Below are 7,353 nucleotides of genomic sequence, written 5' to 3' on the forward strand. Positions count from 1 at the left end.
AAAGGGAGACTTAATAGACACCTCTAAGAGAAAATAAGACACTATTGGAATATAAATTGCTGATTTTTTAAAACAGTTCAAAACACCAGACTGAAGAATTGAGACACACAAGACAGGGATGGAAAATGCACAAAAGTCCGAAGAGACATGCCACCTGTAGAAATGATTGACCAGAGAGTTATTGGCACCCTAGATAAAGAGAAAGCAATGGAAATTTAATACTTAAAGGGATAAGAACACAGAATTTCCCAGAATTATCAAGATAAATGAAGCCATGTATCCATAACAACCTAGGCTTGTAATCATGAAGTACATATTATCATAGCATGGTATATCATTGCATCTTGTAGTCAGATAATTACCAAGTGGTGAGTCTACTGGAATTTTCCCTGCATTTTGCTGAGTACTAATTTAATATGAACAGTAGTAAAATGATCTTAAGCTAGACTGGTATTTGAACCTCGTCCCTCTGTAACGGATTCAGACTGCTACCAGTCCCTTCTCTAACAGTCAGTCTCCCTCCATGTGGCTTGTTTACTCATCTTTATCTTTTCTGTTGTAACTTGTTCTTCTCTTCTTTTTTTCATTAAATTTTGTGGGCACGAGCATGAAAACATTATTTTCAGTAGAAAGGCTCATTTCTCCAGAAAACTCAGCTTTAGTTTTAAAGAAATTGGTACTAACTTTCAAACCATGGCATGATTCGAAAGAAAGAATCAATGTCCCTGGTTCAATCTGAATAGAAAATGAGTCAAAATTCCATAAAAGTGGTTCCAGGATGACACCTGTTAATGACCTGTGACAGAACTGTGGGAGAAAGTTTTAGTGCATTTGGTTTATGACATATGTGACATAATTAGTGTAGTGAGTATAAAATGCTGAACATTACAAAAAAAAAAAAAGTGTAACTAAGAACGCTTGGGTAAAAGACACAGAAGTCCCAATCTAGAGCAGCTCTTTCAGTGGAGCCACAGCCTCACATTTGAGGAAAGTGTTAGGACAGGATGCATTGAATACAGGCCACTAAGAACTGGACTTGGAACAGGTACAAGTAAACCACAAAGAAAAGTCTTCACATAGCCAAATACTAAAAAAACTCTGGGCCTCCTCCTATAACCAGTTCCCCTAACCTTCCCAGTAACATTTATACTTTCATCTCTCTGCATTTGAATTACTGGATGATTCCACAACATCCTTAGAATGAAGAAAATATTCTTCAAATGTTCCATTTGAAAAAGAACAATCTTTCTCCAAGTCAGCAGCAGCAGATGCCAAGCACCATGTCATCATTTTCTGCTTTCTCTTCTCCTCACAGCTCGTCAGCTTTCTGTTTCAGTCAGATCATTTGCTTTCTGTAGCCAGCAGGTTCCAACTGGTACTACCCAGTAAACACTGCTTCCTGATGAAGATAACACTTCAGTGTACAAGGTAAATAAAAGAGGGAAGCCCCAACGTCATTATAAGACTAAATCATTTTTCCTTTCATGTGCCCTCATTACACCTTTTCACAGAATTTCTAACAGTCCATATTAGAGCTGTTTGAATTTTTTATTTATTATTCTTTTCTTTTTATTAACAATAAAAATTATACAAAGTAATTGGTCGTATTGTATCATTGTCGTACAGATTCATGATACATTCTGATTATATTCCCCTCCATTCTTTTGCTACTTTCTTTTCTCTTAAAAAAATAGTCATTCAACTTTCATATCCTTTTTTTTGTAAAAAAAAAAAAAAAAAATCTCTTTTCTGTGTATGAGGTAAAACGTGATATTTGTCTTTTTGAGTCTGGCTTATTTTACTAAGTGTGATGATATCTCAACCCCATTTATTTTCCTTTAGATTATATCTTTTCATTGCTTCATATGGCTGAGTAAAATTCTGGTACATAAACATCACATTTTCTTTACCATTCATTTTATTGATAGAAATCTAGGCTGATTAAATTGCTGCGCTGTTGTGAATGCTGCTGTCGTCTATGTGAATGCACAGGTGCTCACTTAGGTCCTTTCAGATATAAACATGGTGTTTTATGCTAGATCATTTGGTAGTTTGATTTTTTGCTTTTTAAAATAAAATTTAATACTGTTTAACATAATGTATGTAGTAAAATGAGAAAGCTGAAACTATGTTTCTTCTAGTGTGTGCATGTATGTTATTGTGGAAGGGTGTACATTTGTTGGGCTTGCTGCACACTCGTGTGTGAGCATAGGCAGGAGTTCAATTTTTTTGGAATGAATTCTACTTCTTTACCACAGGGTTCCTCATTAGCCTAGTACTCACCAAATAATAGTTGGCTAGGGAAACCCATAGATCCTTCTCCTTCCACCAATTAGGGCTAAGATTACAGACTGCCAGAACAGGCAGGCTATCTACTTAATTACTGAGGAATGAACTGATGATTTCATTCAACTAAGGCAAGCACTTTACCAAAAGACTTCTTTAAGTCCCCTGCACCATTGATGTTATTCCATGATTATGTCTCACAAGAGAGGAAATTTCAAACGTTAATGGCTAAGACTGGCTTTGTGGTAGGATTTCAGTGATCTCCAGACCGGTTTTGTTCAAGTATTGAGCATGGGAAAGTGGCAAAGCCTTTGCACACAAGAGTAAATGTTGACAGTGTATGCAGAAAATGTTTACTGTAGCTTTCTCCTTCTGGATACCCAAGGCCCGAGTATTTCCTACAAAGACTACTACTGAGATTACCTGAATCTGCTTTCTTGATCATGAACACTGCCTCTAATTTTATCTGTATGTAATAACCCTGTCTTACTATTCAACACGATATAATAAACACACTGAGCTTCCAAATAAATAAATAAAATAGAAAAATACTTGATTTGTGACAGAAAATATGACATTTGGAGGGGAAAGGTCAATAAACTGACGAGTAGAATATATTAAATCCAGTTAATCTACAGTGCAGTTTAATGCTGAAACTTTATATTGACCTTTTGGGGACTAAATATCCTGTATATTAAAAAGAGTAGACTAATGAAGTCTCCAAATATTATTGCATCTGAACCTATTTTCTCCTTCTGTTTAATAGTTTAGTTTTAAAATGTTGGGTGCATTATTTACTGTCTATATGTTTATAATCACTACACCTTCTTGATGAGCTATTCCCTTTCATTAATATGTAATGACCTTCTTATCACTTCTAATTCTTACCTAAAGTCTATCTGTTAGCCAACCAGCTTAGGCTGTTTGTTTATTTATTTGTTTCCAGCCAATTCTATTTGGCTGGAAAATAATTTCCTGTCATTTTATTTTTAGTCAGTTTGGCCTTACCAGTGAGATGAGTTTTTGGGAAAAGAAAACCAATTAGATTTTGTAGTTTAATTCACTCAACACCTCAATTCTAGAGCTCTAAACCTTACTGATTTTTTGAGAATCTTATTCAATGTATTTGACCATGTTTGCCCACTCTTCCATGCCCTCTCATATAGCTGCTCTCCCTCTCATTTCAAAATAAAAACAACAATGAAAACAATTCCCTGGGGCTGAAGAGATGGCTCCACAGTTAAGAGCACTGGGTGCTCTTCCAGAGGTCCTGAGTTCAATTCCCAGCAACCACATGGTGGCTCACAACCATCTGTAATGGGATCAGATACTCTCTTCTAGTATGTCTGAAGACAAGGACAGTGTACTCATATACATAAAATAAATAAATCTAAAAAAAAATTCCCATTTGTGCTTCCTCTCATAGATGGACCATGCTCTTGTAGATAACTGCATACTCAGGAATACTCTTCCTCAAACATAAATAAATAAGTGAATGAATAAATAAATAAATAAATAAATAAATAAATAAAATACATGGTTGCTTTGTTGTGATTTCTCTGTCTGTTTTATAGCTGATATAAATAAATTTACATATATAAAACTCACATATAGATATAGCTTCTCTACTCTCTCTAACTTATTCTCTGCTCACAATAGCAATATATTGAAAGTATGCTTACTATATAAATCAAGAGTAAGAATCATCAGGAATTTATAGCAAATTATATCAGTTAAAGGCAAAAAAAGTTAAATAGGGCACAATCTGCTTCCTTCTCAAATTTTATTATTTTATTTAATTCTTCAAAACAAAAATCTGTTTTCAAGGAGTAAATTTTGATTGCTCTGAGCCTTATGGGAATGTTTTCATATAACCTCTGAAAAAACATTGAAGATCAAAGATCAATATTGAGATTACAGAGCTAAGCCCATAAATAATCCCTGGGTTTGTGATATAAAGCTGGTGATAAAAGCCACAGAAAGTTTATTCTTCATTGATGTTTTTAAATTTATAAAACAGTTTTGGGGCTGGAGAGATAGCTGTGTAGTTAATAACACTGTGACCTTAGAGTGACAAGCCACCTGTTTCAATATGGAAAATCTAATCTTTGTAAGGGAATATATTCCTAAGTATTCTTCTCAGAAGTATATGAGCCAAGGTGTAATAATAACAAATTGGTCACCCAACAAAAAGTTCCAAAACAACTTAGAAGAGATTTTAGCAAATTATATGTCATAATCTATGCCATAGGCAATTTCTAGACTTTCTTTAATTTTGGTTTTCCTCTGAAAACAGAATCCGTTGACTATACTAGGGCCATTTTAAAACTGGAAAGACTGGAAGAAGATATGCTTAAAATGTAAATTAATCCATTAAATCACAAAAGAATAAGAACATCAGTCAACAGGTAGAAGTATCAGAGAAAATAAAGTGGGGAAGCAGTAATCTTCCCCCTCTGGACCACTACCTCTGCTTGACTCAGCTAGCTTTAGCAATCTTCTCGTCCTTGGAGGATGGAAGCATTGGAACTAAAGGACTGAGAAGTTACACTGGAGTGTGAAAAAAGGAGAGCAAACCAATGGGAGAGATAGACACTAGTGTGGCAAACAGTGTTTACTACACTGTACTGCGATAAAAGCAGTATTGTAAAACGATAAAATAAAAATATACCCACATATTATTTACAGTTGCTCTATTGAATACTACTAGCTCCTTTCTGTAAAAGGAAATTTCTCCCCAAAAGTAGAATTCCAAGTAACTCAAAAGAAATCAAATCATTATACTACCATCTATAGTATTCTACCATTCAAATTAGTATATCTAGTTTCCTAATGACAACATAAGAATGCTTGTGAATAATCACTAAAAAATCAACAAACATGCAAATTACATGACATTTCGCAAAAGTAAATATAGCTATTTTGTTTTGCTGTAGGGTGTGGGGGGGTGTATAAGAGGCCCCTTCTAAGTTGTGTTAGAAGTCTTAGACCTATGAAACAAACTCTGCATAACCCTCAGTAAAAAATAAAATAAAATAAAATTCAACACAATGGACCTAAGACTTATAGGTCAGACTCTAAAAGGATTTCATTGGTCATCTGATTTACCTTGTCTATAAGCACTAATACCATATAACTTTAATTATTTTTATTTGTTGTATATGGATATTTTATTAGAGGATAAAATAAACCATGTGCAAAGCTTACATTTAATGTATACTTGAGCTATAAAAAAGAAAACTAACCATTTTCATCTGGGAATCTTGATCAGGAAGAAAGCAGTATTTACCTGTGTCTTGATGTTCTAATTCTCCTATTCTTCTTGCAGTGCACTTTATTTAACTTCCTCATTATCTACTAATTTTTTTTGCAATTACAAAGTGAATTAAGCATTCAAAAGACCAGTGTTTTTGAGTGAGAAACTAACTATACTTTTGAATGAATTTTTTCATTGCTCTTTATAATTCTTAATTTTTAAATCATTTATCAAAATTATTTTTGCCAAGTGTAAATATTTGTACTTTTCTGGATATTTAACAGCCAACAAGAAAACTTAAGAAAATGCTGTATATTGCCTTTGGTAGCACGTCTTGGCTTTCAGGATTCCAGTTCTAAAGCAATTTTCCCAGGAAAGCTGAGCAATCTTTTTCTCTTATAAGAAAAATGAAATCTAATAGTTATAGATAGAAAAGGAGTAAACCAGTTTTATTTTCAGTCTGACACTCATAAAAAAAAGTATCATCTGTGTTTCTTTCTTGCTGGCTGGGGCCATAGTGCCCATCAAAAAGCAAAAGCTCAGGAAAGAGAGGAGTCAGGGCACATCTTAGAAAGAGAAAATATTTTTTTGCATGACTGAAAAATGCTCAGGTTTCCAGATCAAGTCTACTTTAATTGGTCTTTTGCAAATTTACAAAGTTGGAGGAACACTCTAATATGGATTCACTATTCTCATACTAGGAGCTATATTTGAAAGCATATAGTATTTTCCTGAGTTCTGTGAAACACAAAATACATAAACTTTTCTTACTACATAAAGTTTTTCTCTTGTTTCAAAAGGTTTGGATGGGTGTGGACATGTTATATACATTTGTGTTTGTGTCAGGGTTGCAGGGATGGTACACTTCCATATGCAGGTAGAAACCAAAGGTTGACATTCAATTCTTCCTCAAATTCACCATCCTATTTGTGACAGGGTCCTAAACCCCACCAATTATCTACACTAAGATCTGTCTGTCTCCATCTCCACAGCTCTGGGATTTAAAAAATATACAGCTCCACTCATTACTTTATGTGTGGGAGCTAGGGATCCAGGCATGAGTGTACCTGCTGGTGAGGCAAACAATTCCCCACTAAGCCATCTTGCCTGCCCATGCTGCCCATAGTTTTCTCTTCAGCATTTCTGTCAATACTAAGTCCTTCCCTAACATATTTAAGAAACTCAGAAAAAGAGAAAGAGAGAGAGAGACAGAGACAGAGACAGAGAGACAGATAAAGAGGTAGTGATAATTGAGAGATGATGGTGATAACAGATAGATGATAGATAGATAGATAGATAGATAGATAGATAGATAGATAATAAATAGAATCATGAAAATATTTTTCCAACTGTTAATTTTATCAGTACTAAAAGAAACCTGTTCATCTTTAATAGCTTGTTCACAAAGATTTTTTTATCACAATTATTGTAGCAAATTTTAATTTTGTAACTTGAATTTCTTAATTGTTTAAAAATCTTTTTGATTTTTTTGTTTTTATGATATTTTTTCTAGTATGTCTATGGTTAAGTAAGAAACTTCTTCCTAAAAAAATAGCTAAAAATACTTTATTGTTAAATCATGCTTTGCCCTTCAACTGAAGTATATTCTTCTGTGAAATTGCTGTATTCCAACAAAATATTTTAAATAAAATACAGTTTTAATAATTCTGATTGCAAGAATTGTGTAAAAGGGAAAGCACACAGATTTTTGAGACAGTGGCCTGAAATTGCAAATCATTACAATATTTTCTAAGGATGTCAAAATTTTATTACTCTAGAACAGCAAGAGAAAATAAAGCTCCTATATATAG

This window comes from Arvicanthis niloticus, chromosome 17 (assembly GCF_011762505.2).
Source record: "Arvicanthis niloticus isolate mArvNil1 chromosome 17, mArvNil1.pat.X, whole genome shotgun sequence".
Classification (NCBI taxonomy): Eukaryota; Metazoa; Chordata; class Mammalia; order Rodentia; family Muridae; genus Arvicanthis; species Arvicanthis niloticus.